At 35.5% G+C, this 20,000-nt stretch overlaps 26 non-coding genes across 26 annotated transcripts in view; all 26 read left to right on the top strand.

Moving 5' to 3' along the window:
• The window catches only part of TRNAS-AGA (transfer RNA serine (anticodon AGA)), an 82-nt gene extending 32 nt beyond the window's left edge, over positions 1–50 (top strand). The window contains exon 1 of the tRNA in view: positions 1–50. This exon is cut by the window's left edge and continues 32 nt beyond it. This is a non-coding gene — a tRNA (tRNA-Ser).
• Positions 51–952: 902 nt separating this feature from the next.
• Positions 953–1,042, top strand: TRNAY-GUA (transfer RNA tyrosine (anticodon GUA)). The gene is given in 2 exon segments: positions 953–989; positions 1,007–1,042. It is a non-coding gene; the product is annotated as a tRNA-Tyr (tRNA).
• Positions 1,043–1,281: 239 nt separating this feature from the next.
• On the top strand, positions 1,282–1,363 carry TRNAS-AGA (transfer RNA serine (anticodon AGA)). Its single transcript has one exon. It is a non-coding gene; the product is annotated as a tRNA-Ser (tRNA).
• A 903-nt stretch (positions 1,364–2,266) lies between these two features.
• TRNAY-GUA (transfer RNA tyrosine (anticodon GUA)) lies at positions 2,267–2,356 on the top strand. Its single transcript is given in 2 exon segments — positions 2,267–2,303; positions 2,321–2,356. It is a non-coding gene; the product is annotated as a tRNA-Tyr (tRNA).
• Positions 2,357–2,595: 239 nt separating this feature from the next.
• Positions 2,596–2,677, top strand: TRNAS-AGA (transfer RNA serine (anticodon AGA)). Its single transcript has one exon. It is a non-coding gene; the product is annotated as a tRNA-Ser (tRNA).
• A 902-nt stretch (positions 2,678–3,579) lies between these two features.
• On the top strand, positions 3,580–3,669 carry TRNAY-GUA (transfer RNA tyrosine (anticodon GUA)). The gene is given in 2 exon segments: positions 3,580–3,616; positions 3,634–3,669. It is a non-coding gene; the product is annotated as a tRNA-Tyr (tRNA).
• A 239-nt stretch (positions 3,670–3,908) lies between these two features.
• TRNAS-AGA (transfer RNA serine (anticodon AGA)) lies at positions 3,909–3,990 on the top strand. Its single transcript has one exon. It is a non-coding gene; the product is annotated as a tRNA-Ser (tRNA).
• Positions 3,991–4,892: 902 nt separating this feature from the next.
• TRNAY-GUA (transfer RNA tyrosine (anticodon GUA)) lies at positions 4,893–4,982 on the top strand. The gene is given in 2 exon segments: positions 4,893–4,929; positions 4,947–4,982. It is a non-coding gene; the product is annotated as a tRNA-Tyr (tRNA).
• Positions 4,983–5,221: 239 nt separating this feature from the next.
• On the top strand, positions 5,222–5,303 carry TRNAS-GGA (transfer RNA serine (anticodon GGA)). Its single transcript has one exon. It is a non-coding gene; the product is annotated as a tRNA-Ser (tRNA).
• Positions 5,304–6,205: 902 nt separating this feature from the next.
• Positions 6,206–6,295, top strand: TRNAY-GUA (transfer RNA tyrosine (anticodon GUA)). Its single transcript is given in 2 exon segments — positions 6,206–6,242; positions 6,260–6,295. It is a non-coding gene; the product is annotated as a tRNA-Tyr (tRNA).
• Positions 6,296–6,534: 239 nt separating this feature from the next.
• On the top strand, positions 6,535–6,617 carry TRNAT-AGU (transfer RNA threonine (anticodon AGU)). The gene has a single exon. It is a non-coding gene; the product is annotated as a tRNA-Thr (tRNA).
• A 903-nt stretch (positions 6,618–7,520) lies between these two features.
• On the top strand, positions 7,521–7,610 carry TRNAY-GUA (transfer RNA tyrosine (anticodon GUA)). Its single transcript is given in 2 exon segments — positions 7,521–7,557; positions 7,575–7,610. It is a non-coding gene; the product is annotated as a tRNA-Tyr (tRNA).
• A 238-nt stretch (positions 7,611–7,848) lies between these two features.
• Positions 7,849–7,934, top strand: TRNAS-AGA (transfer RNA serine (anticodon AGA)). The gene has a single exon. It is a non-coding gene; the product is annotated as a tRNA-Ser (tRNA).
• Positions 7,935–8,833: 899 nt separating this feature from the next.
• On the top strand, positions 8,834–8,923 carry TRNAY-GUA (transfer RNA tyrosine (anticodon GUA)). Its single transcript is given in 2 exon segments — positions 8,834–8,870; positions 8,888–8,923. It is a non-coding gene; the product is annotated as a tRNA-Tyr (tRNA).
• Positions 8,924–9,161: 238 nt separating this feature from the next.
• On the top strand, positions 9,162–9,247 carry TRNAS-AGA (transfer RNA serine (anticodon AGA)). The gene has a single exon. It is a non-coding gene; the product is annotated as a tRNA-Ser (tRNA).
• An 898-nt stretch (positions 9,248–10,145) lies between these two features.
• TRNAY-GUA (transfer RNA tyrosine (anticodon GUA)) lies at positions 10,146–10,235 on the top strand. The gene is given in 2 exon segments: positions 10,146–10,182; positions 10,200–10,235. It is a non-coding gene; the product is annotated as a tRNA-Tyr (tRNA).
• A 239-nt stretch (positions 10,236–10,474) lies between these two features.
• Positions 10,475–10,556, top strand: TRNAS-AGA (transfer RNA serine (anticodon AGA)). The gene has a single exon. It is a non-coding gene; the product is annotated as a tRNA-Ser (tRNA).
• A 2,203-nt stretch (positions 10,557–12,759) lies between these two features.
• TRNAY-GUA (transfer RNA tyrosine (anticodon GUA)) lies at positions 12,760–12,849 on the top strand. Its single transcript is given in 2 exon segments — positions 12,760–12,796; positions 12,814–12,849. It is a non-coding gene; the product is annotated as a tRNA-Tyr (tRNA).
• Positions 12,850–13,088: 239 nt separating this feature from the next.
• On the top strand, positions 13,089–13,170 carry TRNAS-AGA (transfer RNA serine (anticodon AGA)). The gene has a single exon. It is a non-coding gene; the product is annotated as a tRNA-Ser (tRNA).
• A 1,273-nt stretch (positions 13,171–14,443) lies between these two features.
• Positions 14,444–14,525, top strand: TRNAS-AGA (transfer RNA serine (anticodon AGA)). Its single transcript has one exon. It is a non-coding gene; the product is annotated as a tRNA-Ser (tRNA).
• Positions 14,526–15,757: 1,232 nt separating this feature from the next.
• Positions 15,758–15,839, top strand: TRNAS-AGA (transfer RNA serine (anticodon AGA)). Its single transcript has one exon. It is a non-coding gene; the product is annotated as a tRNA-Ser (tRNA).
• Positions 15,840–16,741: 902 nt separating this feature from the next.
• On the top strand, positions 16,742–16,831 carry TRNAY-GUA (transfer RNA tyrosine (anticodon GUA)). The gene is given in 2 exon segments: positions 16,742–16,778; positions 16,796–16,831. It is a non-coding gene; the product is annotated as a tRNA-Tyr (tRNA).
• Positions 16,832–17,070: 239 nt separating this feature from the next.
• Positions 17,071–17,152, top strand: TRNAS-AGA (transfer RNA serine (anticodon AGA)). Its single transcript has one exon. It is a non-coding gene; the product is annotated as a tRNA-Ser (tRNA).
• Positions 17,153–18,054: 902 nt separating this feature from the next.
• Positions 18,055–18,145, top strand: TRNAD-GUC (transfer RNA aspartic acid (anticodon GUC)). The gene is given in 2 exon segments: positions 18,055–18,091; positions 18,109–18,145. It is a non-coding gene; the product is annotated as a tRNA-Asp (tRNA).
• A 239-nt stretch (positions 18,146–18,384) lies between these two features.
• TRNAS-AGA (transfer RNA serine (anticodon AGA)) lies at positions 18,385–18,466 on the top strand. The gene has a single exon. It is a non-coding gene; the product is annotated as a tRNA-Ser (tRNA).
• A 1,231-nt stretch (positions 18,467–19,697) lies between these two features.
• Positions 19,698–19,779, top strand: TRNAS-AGA (transfer RNA serine (anticodon AGA)). Its single transcript has one exon. It is a non-coding gene; the product is annotated as a tRNA-Ser (tRNA).
• The last annotated feature ends 221 nt before the right edge of the window (positions 19,780–20,000 follow it).

Genomic DNA, 20,000 nt, shown 5'->3' with positions numbered 1-20,000 from the left:
TAGAAATCCATTGGGGTCTCCCCGCGCATGTTCAAATCCTGCCGACTACGACCACATGGTTGTTTTATTTTTCAGAAAATTTACTAAAAGCTTGAAACCAGTGTTGCTCAGGGTGAGTCAGGAACTGGCACATCAAAATCTTTAGGATGCCTGCCTGTTATCTCTTTCTCTATCCATCATTCTCCTCCTCTACTTGAGACTGAGCCCAGGAATCTCAGCAGCCATACTAAGTAGCATTTACTAATTACAAATGCATTTTGAATGTCAAATTTGTAAGAAAGTTTTGTACATTTAGCAAAATATCAAATTCATTTGAAAGAAAATGATGTCCACTCAAAGTAAAAAGAGCTTTGGTTACTTTCAATGCACAATATTTTACTTTCAAATCGTGTCAGATGACTTTCAGTCCTATTTATTATATCATTAACCTCTCCTTTATTAAAAATTGTGCTTTAATGCAAAAAAAGAAAAATAATTGTCTGTGCATACTCTCATGTAGCACAATTATCTTCACTAGCTCAAAAGGGTCGCTCATTGTCCAAAATGATTTGTCAAATCAGAACAAACAATGGAATATCCCCATCATTCCTGGAACACTTGATTAGTTTACAAAACAAGCAAAATTTAAAAGAGTGTAGAAGGTTTGATAGGCTCAAGCATCTCTAATCTTGATGTAAGTTTGGCTACACTAAAAAATCTATTGAAAGTGCTTTCCAAACTAGCTCTGTAGCCAGTTGATAGTAATTGCACAAATATAAGTCAAACTATTAGTGATATTTTCCAAATGATTAAACATGACAATTTGTGTGATAAAGCAACACAGGAATAAGTAGTTGAATCTCTTTTGTGTAGTCAAATCATTTTTTATTTTGCTTGGAAAGTTGATAATGTTTAAAATTAACACTCAATCATTTTAATAGCATGTAATATCACAGTTGGACGATAATGGAATCCTTCGATAGCTCAGCTGGTAGAGTGGAGGACTGTAGAGGAGATTGGTACGGAAATCCTTAGGTCGCTGGTTCAATTCCGGCTCGAAGGATGATGATTTTGATAAACTTAGATGTCAGTACTGACATTTTACAAACCCAAAACTATACCAAGTATAAAGCATTCTCCAAGTTATATTTTAAAAATCATTAACGCAGGTCACTGTGGTCAGGATTAACTTCCCATGGAAATCATCTCTGATACAATATTACTTCAGTCATCCTCACAGCCTGAAATTAAGTAGCTCAACCCATAGAGAAGCTTTTGTGAAAACATCACATTTCGTGAGAGGTAGTCGTGGCCGAGTGGTTAAGGTGATAGACTAGAAATCTATTGGGGTATTCCCGCGCAGGTTCAAATCCTGCCGACTACGACCACATGGTTGTTTTATTTTTCAGAAAATTTACTAAAAGCTTGAAACCAGTGTTGCTCAGGGTGAGTCAGGAACTGGCACATCAAAATCTTTAGGATGCCTGCCTGTTCTCTCTTTCTCTATCCGTCATTCTCCTCCTCTACTTGAGACTGAGCCCAGGAATCTCAGCAGCCATACTAAGTAGCATTTATTAATTACAAATGCATTTTGAATGTCAAATTTGTAAGAAAGTTTTGTACATTTAGCAAAATATCAAATTCATTTGAAAGAAAATGATGTCCACTCAAAGTAAAAAGAGCTTTGGTTACTTTCAATGCACAACATTTTACTTTCAAATCGTGTCAGATGACTTTCAGTGCTAATTATTATATCATTAACCTCTCCTTTATTAAAAATTGTGCTTTAATGCAAAAAAAGAAAAATAATTGTCTGTGCATACTCTCATGTAGCACAATTATCTTCACTAGCTCAAAAGGGCCGCTCATTGTCCAAAATGAATTGTCAAATCAGAGCAAACAATGGAATATCCCCATCATTCTTGGAACACTTGATTAGTTTACAAAACAAGCAAAATTTAAAAGAGTGTAGAAGGTTTGATAGGCTCAAGCATCTCTAATCTTGATGTAAGTTTGGCTACACTAAAAAAATCTATTGAAAGTGCTTTCCAAACTAGCTCTGTAGCCAGTTGATAGTAATTGCACAAATATAAGTCAAACTATTAGTGATATTTTCCAAATGATTAAACATGACAATTTGTGTGATAAAGCAACACAGGAATAAGTAGTTGAATCTCTTTTGTGTAGTCAAATCATTTTTTATTTTGCTTGGAAAGTTGATAATGTTTAAAATTAACACTCAATCATTTTAATAGCACGTAATATCACAGCTGTATGATCATGGAATCCTTCGATAGCTCAGCTGGTAGAGCGGAGGACTGTAGAGGAGATTGGTATGGAAATCCTTAGGTCGCTGGTTCAATTCCGGCTCGAAGGATGATGCTTTTGATAAACTTAGATGTCAGTACTGACATTTTACAAACCCAAAACTATACCAAGTATAAAGCATTCTCCAAGTTATATTTTAAAAATCATTAACGCAGGTCACTGTGGTCAGGATTAACTTCCCATGGAAATCATCTCTGATACAATATTACTTCAGTCATCCTCACAGCCTGAAATTAAGTAGCTCAACCCATAGAGAAGCTTTTGTGAAAACATCACATTGCGTGAGAGGTAGTCGTGGCCGAGTGGTTAAGGTGATAGACTAGAAATCTATTGGGGTATTCCCGCGCAGGTTCAAATCCTGCCGACTACGACCACATGGTTGTTTTATTTTTCAGAAAATTTACTAAAAGCTTGAAACCAGTGTTGCTCAGGGTGAGTCAGGAACTGGCACATCAAAATCTTTAGGATGCCTGCCTGTTCTCTCTTTCTCTATCCGTCATTCTCCTCCTCTACTTGAGACTGAGCCCAGGAATCTCAGCAGCCATACTAAGTAGCATTTATTAATTACAAATGCATTTTGAATGTCAAATTTGTAAGAAAGTTTTGTACATTTAGCAAAATATCAAATTCATTTGAAAGAAAATGATGTCCACTCAAAGTAAAAAGAGCTTTGGTTACTTTCAATGCACAACATTTTACTTTCAAATCGTGTCAGATGACTTTCAGTGCTAATTATTATATCATTAACCTCTCCTTTATTAAAAATTGTGCTTTAATGCAAAAAAAGAAAAATAATTGTCTGTGCATACTCTCATGTAGCACAATTATCTTCACTAGCTCAAAAGGGCCGCTCATTGTCCAAAATGAATTGTCAAATCAGAACAAACAATGGAATATCCCCATCATTCCTGGAACACTTGATTAGTTTACAAAACAAGCAAAATTTAAAAGAGTGTAGAAGGTTTGATAGGCTCAAGCATCTCTAATCTTGATGTAAGTTTGGCTACACTAAAAAATCTATTGAAAGTGCTTTCCAAACTAGCTCTGTAGCCAGTTGATAGTAATTGCACAAATATAAGTCAAACTATTAGTGATATTTTCCAAATGATTAAACATGACAATTTGTGTGATAAAGCAACACAGGAATAAGTAGTTGAATCTCTTTTGTGTAGTCAAATCATTTTTTATTTTGCTTGGAAAGTTGATAATGTTTAAAATTAACACTCAATCATTTTAATAGCATGTAATATCACAGTTGGACGATCATGGAATCCTTCGATAGCTCAGCTGGTAGAGCGGAGGACTGTAGAGGAGATTGGTACGGAAATCCTTAGGTCGCTGGTTCAATTCCGGCTCGAAGGATGATGATTTTGATAAACTTAGATGTCAGTACTGACATTTTACAAACCCAAAACTATACCAAGTATAAAGCATTCTCCAAGTTATATTTTAAAAATCATTAACGCAGGTCACTGTGGTCAGGATTAACTTCCCATGGAAATCATCTCTGATACAATATTACTTCAGTCATCCTCACAGCCTGAAATTAAGTAGCTCAACCCATAGAGAAGCTTTTGTGAAAACATCACATTGCGTGAGAGGTAGTCGTGGCCGAGTGGTTAAGGTGATAGACTAGAAATCTATTGGGGTATTCCCGCGCAGGTTCAAATCCTGCCAACTACGACCACATGGTTGTTTTATTTTTCAGAAAATTTACTAAAAGCTTGAAACCAGTGTTGCTCAGGGTGAGTCAGGAACTGGCACATCAAAATCTTTAGGATGCCTGCCTGTTCTCTCTTTCTCTATCCGTCATTCTCCTCCTCTACTTGAGACTGAGCCCAGAAATCTCAGCAGCCATACTAAGTAGCATTTATTAATTACAAATGCATTTTGAATGTCAAATTTGTAAGAAAGTTTTGTACATTTAGCAAAATATCAAATTCATTTGAAAGAAAATGATGTCCACTCAAAGTAAAAAGAGCTTTGGTTACTTTCAATGCACAACATTTTACTTTCAAATCGTGTCAGATGACTTTCAGTGCTAATTATTATATCATTTACCTCTCCTTTATTAAAAATTGTGCTTTAATGCAAAAAAAGAAAAATAATTGTCTGTGCATACTCTCATGTAGCACAATTATCTTCACTAGCTCAAAAGGGCCGCTCATTGTCCAAAATGAATTGTCAAATCAGAACAAACAATGGAATATCCCCATCATTCCTGGAACACTTGATTAGTTTACAAAACAAGCAAAATTTAAAAGAGTGTAGAAGGTTTGATAGGCTCAAGCATCTCTAATCTTGATGTAAGTTTGGCTACACTAAAAAATCTATTGAAAGTGCTTTCCAAACTAGCTCTGTAGCCAGTTGATAGTAATTGCACAAATATAAGTCAAACTATTAGTGATATTTTCCAAATGATTAAACATGACAATTTGTGTGATAAAGCAACACAGGAATAAGTAGTTGAATCTCTTTTGTGTAGTCAAATCATTTTTTATTTTGCTTGGAAAGTTGATAATGTTTAAAATTAACACTCAATCATTTTAATAGCATGTAATATCACAGTTGGACGGTCATGGAATCCTTCGATAGCTCAGCTGGTAGAGCGGAGGACTGTAGAGGAGATTGGTACGGAAATCCTTAGGTCGCTGGTTCAATTCTGGCTCGAAGGATGATGATTTTGATAAACTTAGATGTCAGTACTGACATTTTACAAACCCAAAACTATACCAAGTATAAAGCATTCTCCAAGTTATATTTTAAAAATCATTAACGCAGGTCACTGTGGTCAGGATTAACTTCCCATGGAAATCATCTCTGATACAATATTACTTCAGTCATCCTCACAGCCTGAAATTAAGTAGCTCAACCCATAGAGAAGCTTTTGTGAAAACATCACATTGCGCGAGAGGTAGTCGTGGCCGAGTGGTTAAGGTGATAGACTGGAAATCTATAGGGGTATTCCCGCGCAGGTTCAAATCCTGCCGACTACGACCACATGGTTGTTTTATTTTTCAGAAAATTTACTAAAAGCTTGAAACCAGTGTTGCTCAGGGTGAGTCAGGAACTGGCACATCAAAATCTTTAGGATGCCTGCCTGTTCTCTCTTTCTCTATCCGTCATTCTCCTCCTCTACTTGAGACTGAGCCCAGGAATCTCAGCAGCCATACTAAGTAGCATTTATTAATTACAAATGCATTTTGAATGTCAAATTTGTAAGAAAGTTTTGTACATTTAGCAAAATATCAAATTCATTTGAAAGAAAATGATGTCCACTCAAAGTAAAAAGAGCTTTGGTTACTTTCAATGCACAACATTTTACTTTCAAATCGTGTCAGATGACTTTTAGTGCTAATTATTATATCATTAACCTCTCCTTTATTAAAAATTGTGCTTTAATGCAAAAAAAGAAAAATTATTGTCTGTGCATACTCTCATGTAGCACAATTATCTTCACTAGCTCAAAAGGGCCGCTCATTGTCCAAAATGAATTGTGAAATCAGAACAAACAATGGAATATCCCCATCATTCCTGGAACACTTGATTAGTTTACAAAACAAGCAAAATTTAAAAGAGTGTAGAAGGTTTGACAGGCTCAAGCATCTCTAATCTTGATGTAAGTTTGGCTACACTAAAAAATCTATTGAAAGTGCTTTCCAAACTAGCTCTGTAGCCAGTTGATAGTAATTGCACAAATATAAGTCAAACTATTAGTGATATTTTCCAAATGATTAAACATGACAATTTGTGTTATAAAGCAACACAGGAATAAGTAGTTGAATCTCTTTTGTGTAGTCAAATAATTTTTCATTTTGCTTGGAAAGTTGATAATGTTTAAAATTAACACTCAATCAGTTTAATAGCATGTAATATCACAGTTGTACGATCATGCAATCCTTCGATAGCTCAGCTGGTAGAGCGGAGGACTGTAGAGGAGATTGGTACAGAAATCCTTAGGTTGCTGGTTCAATTCCGGCTCGAAGGATGACGCTTTTGATAAACTTAGATGTCAGTACTGACATTTTACAAACCCAAAACTATACCAAGTATAAAGCATTCTCCAAGTTATATTTTAAAAATCATTAACGCAGGTCACTGTGGTCAGGATTAACTTCCCATGGAAATCATCTCTGATACAATATTACTTCAGTCATCCTCACAGCCTGAAATGAAGTAGCTCAACCCATAGAGAAGCTTTTGTGAAAACATCACATTGCGTGAGAGGTAGTCGTGGCCGAGAGGTTAAGGTGATAGACTAGTAAATCTATTGGGGTATTCCCGCGCAGGTTCAAATCCTGCCGACTACGACCACATGGTTGTTTTATTTTTCAGAAAATTTACTAAAAGCTTGAAACCAGTGTTGCTTAGGGTGAGTCAGGAACTGGCACATCAAAATCTTTAGGATGCCTGCCTGTTCTCTCTTTCTCTATCCGTCATTCTCCTCCTCTACTTGAGACTGAGCCCAGGAATCTCAGCAGCCATACTAAGTAGCATTTATTAATTACAAATGCATTTTGAATGTCAAATTTGTAAGAAAGTTTTGTACATTTAGCAAAATATCAAATTCATTTGAAAGAAAATGATGTCCACTCAAAGTAAAAAGAGCTTTGGTTACTTTCAATGCACAACATTTTACTTTCAAATCGTGTCAGATGACTTTCAGTGCTAATTATTATATCATTAACCTCTCCTTTATTAAAAATTGTGCTTTAATGCAAAAAAAGAAAAATAATTGTCTGTGCATACTCTCATGTAGCACAATTATCTTCACTAGCTCAAAAGGGCCGCTCATTGTCCAAAATGAATTGTCAAATCAGAGCAAACTATGGAATATCCCCATCATTCTTGGAACACTTGATTAGTTTACAAAACAAGCAAAATTTAAAAGAGTGTAGAAGGTTTGATAGGCTCAAGCATCTCTAATCTTGATGTAAGTTTGGCTACACTAAAAAAATCTATTGAAAGTGCTTTCCAAACTAGCTCTGTAGCCTGTTGATAGTAATTGCACAAATATAAGTCAAACTATTAGTGATATTTTCCAAATGATTAAACATGACAATTTGTGTGATAAAGCAACACAGGAATAAGTAGTTGAATCTCTTTTGTGTAGTCAAATCATTTTTTATTTTGCTTGGAAAGTTGATAATGTTTAAAATTAACACTCAATCATTTTAATAGCACGTAATATCACAGGTGGAAGATCATGGAATCCTTCGATAGCTCAGCTGGTAGAGCGGAGGACTGTAGAGGAGATTGGTACGGAAATCCTTAGGTTGCTGGTTCAATTCCGGCTCGAAGGATGACGCTTTTGATAAACTTAGATGTCAGTACTGACATTTTACAAACCCAAAACTATACCAAGTATAAAGCATTCTCCAAGTTATATTTTAAAAATCATTAACGCAGGTCACTGTGGTCAGGATTAATTTCCCATGGAAATCATCTCTGATACAATATTACTTCAGTCATCCTCACAGCCTGAAATGAAGTAGCTCAACCCATAGAGAAACTTTTGTGAAAACATCACATTGCATGAGAGGTAGTCGTGGCCGAGTGGTTAAGGTGATGGACTAGAAATCCATTGGGGTCTCCCCGCGCAGGTTCAAATCCTGCCGATAAGACCACATGGTTGTTTTATTTTTCTGAAAATTTACTAAAAGCTTGAAACCAGTGTTGCTCAGGGTGAGTCAGGAACTGGCACATCAAAATCTTTAGGATGCCTGCCTGTTCTCTCTTTCTCTATCCATCATTCTCCTCCTCTACTTGAGACTGAGCCCAGGAATCTCAGCAGCCATACTAAGTAGCATTTATTAATTACAAATGCATTTTGAATGTCAAATTTGTAAGAAAGTTTTGTACATTTAGCAAAATATCAAATTCATTTGAAAGAAAATGATGTCCACTCAAAGTAAAAAGAGCTTTGTTTACTTTCAATGCACAACATTTTACTTTCAAATCGTGTCAGATGACTTTCAGTGCTAATTATTATATCATTAACCTCTCCTTTATTAAAAATTGTGCTTTAATGCAAAATAAGAAAAATAATTGTCTGTGCATACTCTCATGTAGCACAATTATCTTCACTAGCTCAAAAGGGCCGCTCATTGTCCAAAATGAATTGTCAAATCAGAGCAAACAATGGAATATCCCCATCATTCCTGGAACACTTGATTAGTTTACAAAACAAGCAAAATTTAAAAGAGTGTAGAAGGTTTGATAGGCTCAAGCATCTCTAATCTTGATGTAAGTTTAGCTACACTAAAAAAATCTATTGAAAGTGCTTTCCAAACTAGCTCTGTAGCCAGTTGATAGTAATTGCACAGATTTAAGTAAAACTATTAGTGATATTTTCCAAATGATTAAACATGACAATTTGTGTGATAAAGCAACACAGGAATAAGTAGTTGAATCTCTTTTGTGTAGTCAAATCATTTTTCATTTTGCTTGGAAAGTTGATAATGTTTAAAATTAACACTCAATCATTTTAATAGCATGTAATATCACAGATGTGCGATCATGGAATCCTTCGATAGCTCAGCTGGTAGAGCGGAGGACTGTAGAGGAGATTGGTACGGAAATCCTTAGGTTGCTGGTTCAATTCCGGCTCGAAGGATGACGCTTTTGATAAACTTAGATGTCAGTACTGACATTTTACAAACCCAAAACTATACCAAGTATAAAGCATTCTCCAAGTTATATTTTAAAAATCATTAACGCAGGTCACTGTGGTCAGGATTAATTTCCCATGGAAATCATCTCTGATACAATATTACTTCAGTCATCCTCACAGCCTGAAATGAAGTAGCTCAACCCATAGAGAAACTTTTGTGAAAACATCACATTGCATGAGAGGTAGTCGTGGCCGAGTGGTTAAGGTGATGGACTAGAAATCCATTGGGGTCTCCCCGCGCAGGTTCAAATCCTGCCGATAAGACCACATGGTTGTTTTATTTTTCTGAAAATTTACTAAAAGCTTGAAACCAGTGTTGCTCAGGGTGAGTCAGGAACTGGCACATCAAAATCTTTAGGATGCCTGCCTGTTCTCTCTTTCTCTATCCATCATTCTCCTCCTCTACTTGAGACTGAGCCCAGGAATCTCAGCAGCCATACTAAGTAGCATTTATTAATTACAAATGCATTTTGAATGTCAAATTTGTAAGAAAGTTTTGTACATTTAGCAAAATATCAAATTCATTTGAAAGAAAATGATGTCCACTCAAAGTAAAAAGAGCTTTGTTTACTTTCAATGCACAACATTTTACTTTCAAATCGTGTCAGATGACTTTCAGTGCTAATTATTATATCATTAACCTTTCCTTTATTAAAAATTGTGCTTTAATGCAAACAAAGAAAAATAATTGTCTGTGCATACTCTCATGTAGCACAATTATCTTCACTAGCTCAAAAGGGCCGCTCATTGTCCAAAATGAATTGTCAAATCAGAACAAACAATGGAATATCCCCATCATTCCTGGAACACTTGATTAGTTTACAAAACAAGCAAAATTTAAAAGAGTGTAGAAGGTTTGATAGGCTCAAGCATCTCTAATCTTGATGTAAGTTTGGCTACACTAAAAATCTATTGAAAGTGCTTTTCCAAACTATCTCTGTAGCCAGTTGATAGTAATTGCACAAATATAAGTCAAACTATTAGTGATATTTTCCAAATGATTAAACATGACAATTTGTGTGATAAAGCAACACAGGAATAAGTAGTTGAATCTCTTTTGTGTAGTCAAATCATTTTTCATTTTGCTTGGAAAGTTGATAATGTTTAAAATTAACACTCAATCAGTTTAATAGCATGTAATATCACAGTGGTACGATCATGGAATCCTTCGATAGCTCAGCTGGTAGAGCGGAGGACTGTAGAGGAGATTGGTACAGAAATCCTTAGGTTGCTGGTTCAATTCCGGCTCGAAGGATGACGCTTTTGATAAACTTAGATGTCAGTACTGACATTTTACAAACCCAAAACTATACCAAGTATAAAGCATTCTCCAAGTTATATTTTAAAAATCATTAACGCAGGTCACTGTGGTCAGGATTAACTTCCCATGGAAATCATCTCTGAAACAATATTACTTCAGTCATCCTCACAGCCTGAAATGAAGTAGCTCAACCCATAGAGAAACTTTTGTGTAAACATCACATCACATGAGAGGTAGTCGTGGCCGAGTGGTTAAGGCGATGGACTAGAACTCCATTGGGGTCTCCCCGTGCAGGTTCAAATCCTGCTGACTACGACCACATGGTTGTTTCATTTTTCAGAAAATTTACTAAAAGCTTGAAACCAGTGTTGCTCAGGGTGAGTCAGGAACTGGCACATCAAAATCTTTAGGATGCCTGCCTGTTCTCTCTTTCTCTATCCGTCATTCTCCTCCTCTACTTGAGACTGAGCCCAGGAATCTCAGCAGTCATACTAAGTAGCATTTATTAATTACAAATGCATTTTGAATGTCAAATTTGTAAGAAAGTTTTGTACATTTAGCAAAATATCAAATTCATTTGAAAGAAAATGATGTCCACTCAAAGTAAAAAGAGCTTTGGTTACTTTCAATGCACAACATTTCACTTTCAAATCGTGTCAGATGACTTTCAGTGCTAATTATTATATCATTAACCTCTCCTTTATTAAAAATTGTGCTTTAATGCAAACAAAGAAAAATAATTGTCTGTGCATACTCTCATGTAGCACAATTATCTTCACTAGCTCAAAAGGGCCGCTCATTGTCCAAAATGAATTGTCAAATCAGAACAAACAATGGAATATCCCCATCATTCTTGGAACACTTGATTAGTTTACAAAACAAGCAAAATTTAAAAGAGTGTAGAAGGTTTGATAGGCTCAAGCATCTCTAATCATGATGTAAGTTTGGCTACACTAAAAAATCTATTGAAAGTGCTTTCCAAATTAGCTCTGTAGCCAGTTGATCGTATTTGCACAAATATAAGTCAAACTATTAGTGATATTTTCCAAATGATTAAACATGACAATTTGTGTGATAAAGCAACACAGGAATAAGTAGTTGAATCTCTTTTGTGTAGTCAAATCATTTTTCATTTTGCTTGGAAAGTTGATAATGTTTAAAATTAACATTCAATCATTTTAATAGCACGTAATATCACAGCTGTATGATCAGGGAATCCTTCGAAAGCTCAGCTGGTAAAGCGGAGGACTGTAGAGGAGATTGGTACAGAAATCCTTAGGTCGCTGGTTTAATTCCGTCTCGAAGGATGGTCTTTTGATAAACTTAGATGTCAGTACTGACATTTTACAAACCCAAAACTATACCTAGTATAAAGCATTCTCCAAGTTATATTTTAAAAATCATTAACGCAGGTCACTGTGGTCAGGATTAATTTCCCATGGAAATCATCTGTGATACAATATTACTTCAGTCATCCTCACAGCCTGAAATGAAGTAGCTCAACCCATAGAGAAACTTTTGTAAAAAAATAACATTGCATGAGAGGTAGTCGTGGCCGAGTGGTTAATGCGATGGACTAGAAATCCATCGCGCAGATTCAAATACTACTGACTACGACCACATGGTTTTTTTATTTTTCAGAAAATTTACTAAAAGCTTGAAACCAGTGTTGCTCAGGGTGAGTCAGGAACTGGCACATCAAAATCTTTAGGATGCCTGCCTGTTCTCTCTTTCTCTATCCGTCATTCTCCTCCTCTACTTGAGACTGAGCCCAGGAATCTCAGCAGCCATACTAAGTAGCATTTATTAATTACAAATGCATTTTGAATGTCAAATTTGTAAGAAAGTTTTGTACATTTAGCAAAATATCAAATTCATTTGAAAGAAAATGATGTCCACTCAAAGTAAAAAGAGCTTTGTTTACTTTCAATGCACAACATTTTACTTTCAAATCGTGTCAGATGACTTTCAGTGCTAATTATTATATCATTAACCTCTCCTTTATTAAAAATTGTGCTTTAATGCAAACAAAGAAAAATAATTGTCTGTGCATACTCTCATGTAGCACAATTATCTTCACTAGCTCAAAAGGGCCGCTCATTGTCCAAAATGAATTGTCAAATCAGAACAAACAATGGAATATCCCCATCATTCCTGGAACACTTGATTAGTTTACAAAACAAGCAAAATGTAAAAGAGTGTAGAAGGTTTGATAGGCTCAAGCATCTCTAATCTTGATGTAAGTTTGGCTACACTAAAAAATCTATTGAAAGTGCTTTCCAAACTAGCTCTGTAGCCAGTTGATAGTAATTGCACAAATATAAGTCAAACTATTAGTGATATTTTCCAAATGATTAAACATGACAATTTGTGTGATAAAGCAACACAGGAATAAGTAGTTGAATCTCTTTTGTGTAGTCAAATCATTTTTCATTTTGCTTGGAAAGTTGATAATGTTTAAAATTAACACTCAATCAGTTTAATAGCATGTAATATCACAGTGGTACGATCATGGAATCCTTCGATAGCTCAGCTGGTAGAGCGGAGGACTGTAGAGGAGATTGGTACAGAAATCCTTAGGTTGCTGGTTCAATTCCGGCTCGAAGGATGACGCTTTTGATAAACTTAGATGTCAGTACTGACATTTTACAAACCCAAAACTATACCAAGTATAAAGCATTCTCCAAGTTATATTTTAAAAATCATTAACGCAGGTCACTGTGGTCAGGATTAACTTCCCATGGAAATCATCTCTGAAACAATATTACTTCAGTCATCCTCACAGCCTGAAATGAAGTAGCTCAACCCATAGAGAAACTTTTGTGAAAACATCACATTGCATGAGAGGTAGTCGTGGCCGAGTGGTTAAGGCGATGGACTAGAAATCCATTGGGGTCTCCCCGCGCAGTTTCAAATTCTGCCGACTACGACCACATGGTTGTTTTATTTTTCAGAAAATTTACTAAAAGCTTGAAACCAGTGTTGCTCAGGGTGAGTCAGGAACTGGCACATCAAAATCTTTAGGATGCCTGCCTGTTCTCTCTTTCTCTATCCGTCATTCTCCTCCTCTACTTGAGACTGAGCCCAGGAATCTCAGCAGCCATACTAAGTAGCATTTGTTAATTACAAATGCATTTTGAATGTCAAATTTGTAAGAAAGTTTTGTACATTTAGCAAAATATCAAATTCATTTGAAAGAAAATGAGGTCCACTCAAAGTAAAAAGAGCTTTGTTTACTTTCAATGCACAACATTTTACTTTCAAATCGTGTCAGATGACTTTCAGTGCTAATTATTATATCATTAACCTCTCCTTTATTAAAAATTGTGCTTTATGCAAAAAAAGAAAAAGCACAATTATAAAAAATTGTGCTTTAATGCAAAAAAAGAAAAATAATTGTCTGTGCATACTCTCATGTAGCACAATTATCTTCACTAGCTCAAAAGGGCCGCTCATTGTCCAAAATGAATTGTCAAATCAGAACAAACAATGGAATATCCCCATCATTCCTGGAACACTTGATTAGTTTACAAAACAAGCAAAATTTGAAAGAGTGTAGAAGGTTTGATAGGCTCAAGCATCTCTAATCTTGATGTAAGTTTGGTTACACTAAAAAATCTATTGAAAGTGCTTTCCAAACTAGCTCTGTAGCCAGTTGATAGTAATTGCACAAATATAAGTCAAACTATTAGTGATATTTTCCAAATGATTAAACATGACAATTTGTGTGATAAAGCAACACAGGAATAAGTAGTTGAATCTCTTTTGTGTAGTCAAATCATTTTTCATTTTGCTTGGAAAGTTGATAATGTTTAAAATTAACACTCAATCATTTTAATAGCACGTAATATCACAGTTGGCTGATCATGGAAGCCTTCGATAGCTTAGCTGGTAGAGCGGAGGACTGTAGAGGAGATTGGTACAGAAAACCTTAGGTCGCTGGTTCAATTCCGGCTCGCAGAATGATGCTTTTGATAAACTAAGATGTCAGTACTGACATTTTACAAACCCAAAACTATACCAAGTATAAAGCATTCTCCAAGTTATAATTTAAAAATCATTAACGCATGTCACTGTGGTCAGGATTAACTTCCCATGGAAATCATCTCTGATACAATATTACTTCAGTCATCCTCACAGCCTGAAATGAAGTAGCTCAACCCATAGAGAAACTTTTGTGAAAACATCACATTGCATGAGAGGTAGTCGTGGCCGAGTGGTTAAGGCGATAGTCTAGAAATCCATTGGGGTCTACCCGCACAGGTTCAAATCCTGCCGACTACGACCACATAATTGTTATATTTTTCAGAAAATTTACTAAAAGCTTGAAACCAGTGTTGCTCAGGGTGAGTCAGGAACTGGCACATCAAAATCTTTAGGATGCCTGCCTGTTCTCTCTTTCTCTATCCGTCATTCTCCTCCTCTACTTGAGACTGAGCCCAGGAATCTCAGCAGCCATACTAAGTAGCATTTATTAATTACAAATGCATTTTGAATGTCAAATTTGTAAGAAAGTTTTGTACATTTAGCAAAATATTAAATTCATTTGAAAGAAAATGATGTCCACTCAAAGTAAAAAGAGCTTTGGTTACTTTCAATGCACAACATTTTACTTTCAAATCGAGTCAGAAGACTTTCAGTGCTAATTATTATATCATTAACCTCTCCTTTATTAAAAATTGTGCTTTAATGCAAAAAAAGAAAAATAATTGTCTGTGCATACTCTCATGTAGCACAATTATCTTCACTAGCTCAAAAGGGCCGCTCATTGTCCAAAATGAATTGTCAAATCAGAACAAACAATGGAATATCCCCATCATTCCTGGAACACTTGATTAGTTTACAAAACAAGCAAAATTTAAAAGATTGTAGAAGGTTTGATAGGCTCAAGCATCTCTAATCTTGATGTAAGTTTGGCTACACTAAAAAATCTATTGAAAGTGCTTTCCAAACTAGCTCTGTAGCCAGTTGATAGTAATTGCACAAATATAAGTCAAACTATTAGTGATATTTTCCAAATGATTAAACATGACAATTTGTGTGATAAAGCAACACAGGAATAAGTAGTTGAATCTCTTTTGTGTAGACAAATCATTTTTCATTTTGCTTGGAAAGTTGATAATGTTTAAAATTAACACTCAATCATTTTAATAGCACGTAATATCACAGTTGTACGATCATGGAATCCATCGATAGCTCAGCTGGTAGAGCGGAGGACTGTCGAGGAGATTGGTACAGAAATCCTTTAGGTCGCTGGTTCAATTCCGGCTCGAAATATGAAGCTTTTGATAAACTTAGATGTCAGTACTGACGTTTTACAAACCCAAAACTATACCAAGTATAAAGCATTCTCCAAGTTATATTTTAAAAATCATTAACGCAGGTCACTGTGGTCAGGATTAACTTCCCATGGAAATCATCTCTGATACAATATTACTTCAGTCATCCTCACAGCCTGAAATGAAGTAGCTCAACCCATAGAGAAACTTTTGTGAAAACATCACATTGCATGAGAGGTAGTCGTGGCTGAGTGGTTAAGGTGATGGACTAGAAATCCATTGGGGTCTCCCCGCGCAGGTTCAAATCCTGCCGACTATGACCATATGTTTGTTTTATTTTTCAGAAAATTTACTAAAAGCTTGAAACCAGTGTTGCTCAGGGTGAGTCAGGAACTGGCACATCAAAATCTTTAGTATGCCTGCCTGTTCTCTCTTTCTCTATCCGTCATTCTCCTCCTCTACTTGAGACTGAACCCAGGAATCTCAGCAGCCATACTAAGAAGCATTTATTAATTACAAATGCATTTTGAATGTCAAATTTGTAAGAAAGTTTTGTACATTTAGCAAAATATCAAATTCATTTGAAAGAAAATGATGTCCACTCAAAGTAAAAAGAGCTTTGGTTACTTTCAATGCACAACATTTTACTTTCAAATCGTGTCAGATGACTTTCAGTGCTAATTATTATATCATTAACCTCTCCTTTATTAAAAATTGTGCTTTAATGAAAAAAAAGAAAAATAATTGTCTGTGCATACTCTCATGTAGCACAATTATCTTCACTAGCTCAAAAGGGCTGCTCATTGTCCAAAATGAATTGTCAAATCAGAACAAACAATGGAATATCCCCATCATTCCTGGAACACTTGATTAGTTTACAAAACAAGCAAAATTTAAAAGAGTGTAGAAGGTTTGACAGGCTCAAGCATCTCTAATCTTGGTGTAAGTTTGGCTACACTAAAAAATCTATTGAAAGTGTTTTCCAAACTAGCTCTGTAGACAGTTGATAGTAATTGCACAAATATAAGTCAAACTATTAGTGATATTTTCCAAATTATTAAACATGACAATTTGTGTGATAAAGCAACACAGGAATAAGTAGTTGAATCTCTTTTGTGTAGTCAAATCATTTTTCATTTTGCTTGGAAAGTTGATAATGTTTAAAATTAACACTCAATCATTTTAATAGCACATAATATCACAGTTGTATGATCATGGAATCCTTTGATAGCTCAGCTGATAGAGCGAAGGACTGTAGAGGAGATTGGTACAGAAATCCTTAGGTCGCTGGTCCAATTCCGGCTCGAAGGATGACACTTTTGATAAACTTAGATGTCAGTACTGACATTTTACAAACCCAAAACTATACCAAGTATAAAGCATTCTCCAAGTTATATTTTAAAAATCATTAACGCAGGTCACTGTGGTCAGGATTAACTTCCCATGGAAATCATCTCTGATACAATATTACTTCAGTCATCCTCACAGCCTGAAATGAAGTAGCTCAACCCATAGAGAAACTTTTGTGAAAACATCACATTGCATGAGAGGTAGTCGTGGCCGAGTGGTTAAGGCGATGGTCTAGAAATCCATTGGGGTCTCCCCGCGCAGGTTCAAATCTTGCCGACTACGACCACATAATTGTTGTATTTTTCAGAAAATTTACTAAAAGCTTGAAACCAGTGTTGCTCAGGGTGAGTCAGGAACTGGCACATCAAAATCTTTAGGATGCCTGCCTGTTCTCTCTTTCTCTATCCGTCATTCTCCTCCTCTACTTGAGACTGAGCCCAGGAATCTCAGCAGCCATACTAAGTAGCATTTATTAATTACAAATGCATTTTGAATGTCAAATTTGTAAGAAAGTTTTGTACATTTAGCAAAATATTATATTCATTTGAAAGAAAATGATGTCCACTCAAAGTAAAAAGAGCTTTGGTTACTTTCAATGCACAACATTTTACTTTCAAATCGAGTCAGAAAACTTTCAGTGCTAATTATTATATCATTAACCTCTCCTTTATTAAAAATTGTGCTTTAATGCAAAAAAAGAAAAATAATTGTCTGTGCATACTCTCATGTAGCACAATTATCTTCACTAGCTCAAAAGGGCCGCTCATTGTCCAAAATGAATTGTCAAATCAGAACAAACAATGGAATATCCCCATCATTCCTGGAACACTTGATTAGTTTACAAAACAAGCAAAATTTAAAAGATTGTAGAAGGTTTGATAGGTTTAAGCATCTCTAATCTTGATGTAAGTTTGGCTACACTAAAAAATCTATTGAAAGTGCTTTCCAAACTAGCTCTGTAGCCAGTTGATAGTAATTGCACAAATATAAGTCAAACTATTAGTGATATTTTCCAAATGATTAAACATGACAATTTGTGTGATAAAGCAACACAGGAATAAGTAGTTGAATCTCTTTTGTGTAGACAAATCATTTTTCATTTTGCTTGGAAAGTTGATAATGTTTAAAATTAACACTCAATCATTTTAATAGCACGTAATATCACAGTTGTACGATCATGGAATCCTTCGATAGCTCAGCTGGTAGAGCGGAGGACTGTCGAGGAGATTGGTACAGAAATCCTTTAGGTCGCTGGTTCAATTCCGGCTCGAAATATGAAGCTTTTGATAAACTTAGATGTCAGTACTGACATTTTACAAACCCAAAACTATACCAAGTATAAAGCATTCTCCAAGTTATATTTTAAAAATCATTAACGCAGGTCACTGTGGTCAGGATTAACTTCCCATGGAAATCATCTCTGATACAATATTACTTCAGTCATCCTCACAGCCTGAAATGAAGTAGCTCAACCCATAGAGAAACTTTTGTGAAAACATCACATTGCATGAGAGGTAGTCTTGGCTGAGTGGTTAAGGCGATGGACTAGAAATCCATTGGGGTCTCCCCGTGCAGGTTCAAATCCTGCCGACTATGACCATATGTTTGTTTTATTTTTCAGAAAATTTACTAAAAGCTTGAAACCAGTGTTGCTCAGGGTGAGTCAGGAACTGGCACATCAAAATCTTTAGTATGCCTGCCTGTTCTCTCTTTCTCTATCCGTCATTCTCCTCCTCTACTTGAGACTGAACCCAGGAATCTCAGCAGCCATACTAAGAAGCATTTATTAATTACAAATGCATTTTGAATGTCAAATTTGTAAGAAAGTTTTGTACATTTAGCAAAATATCAAATTCATTTGAAAGAAAATGATGTCCACTCAAAGTAAAAAGAGCTTTGGTTACTTTCAATGCACAACATTTTACTTTCAAATCGTGTCAGATGACTTTCAGTGCTAATTATTATATCATTAACCTCTCCTTTATTAAAAATTGTGCTTTAATGAAAAAAAAGAAAAATAATTGTCTGTGCATACTCTCATGTAGCACAATTATCTTCACTAGCTCAAAAGGGCTGCTCATTGTCCAAAATGAATTGTCAAATCAGAACAAACAATGGAATATCCCCATCATTCCTGGAACACTTGATTAGTTTACAAAACAAGCAAAATTTAAAAGAGTGTAGAAGGTTTGACAGGCTCAAGCATCTCTAATCTTGGTGTAAGTTTGGCTACACTAAAAAATCTATTGAAAGTGTTTTCCAAACTAGCTCTGTAGACAGTTGATAGTAATTGCACAAATATAAGTCAAACTATTAGTGATATTTTCCAAATTATTAAACATGACAATTTGTGTGATAAAGCAACACAGGAATAAGTAGTTGAATCTCTTTTGTGTAGTCAAATCATTTTTCATTTTGCTTGGAAAGTTGATAATGTTTAAAATTAACACTCAATCATTTTAATAGCACATAATATCACAGTTGTATGATCATGGAATCCTTCGATAGCTCAGCTGATAGAGCGAAGGACTGTAGAGGAGATTGGTACAGAAATCTTTAGGTCGCTGGTTCAATTTCGGCTCGAAGGATGACACTTTTGATAAACTTAGATGTCAGTACTGACATTTTACAAACCCAAAACTATACCAAGTATAAAGCATTCTCCAAGTTATATTTTAAAAATCATTAACGCAGGTCACTGTGGTCAGGATTAACTTCCCATGGAAATCATCTCTGATACAATATTACTTCAGTCATCCTCACAGCCTGAAATGAAGTAGCTCAACCCATAGAGAAACTTTTGTGAAAACATCACATTGCATGAGAGGTAGTCGTGGCCGAGTGGTTAAGGCGATGGACTAGAAATCCATTGGGGTCTCCCCGCGCAGTTTCAAATTCTGCCGACTACGACCACATGGTTGTTTTATTTTTCAGAAAATTTACTAAAAGCTTGAAACCAGTGTTGCTCAGGGTGAGTCAGGAACTGGCACATCAAAATCTTTAGGATGCCTGCCTGTTCTCTCTTTCTCTATCCGTCATTCTCCTCCTCTACTTGAGACTGAGCCCAGGAATCTCAGCAGCCATACTAAGTAGCATTTGTTAATTACAAATGCATTTTGAATGTCAAATT

Source organism: Pseudophryne corroboree, chromosome 4 (assembly GCF_028390025.1).
Source record: "Pseudophryne corroboree isolate aPseCor3 chromosome 4, aPseCor3.hap2, whole genome shotgun sequence".
In the NCBI taxonomy this organism is placed as follows: Eukaryota; Metazoa; Chordata; class Amphibia; order Anura; family Myobatrachidae; genus Pseudophryne; species Pseudophryne corroboree.
Note: the sequence above shows the minus strand (reverse complement) of the source record. Positions and strands in the feature narration are given on the sequence as shown.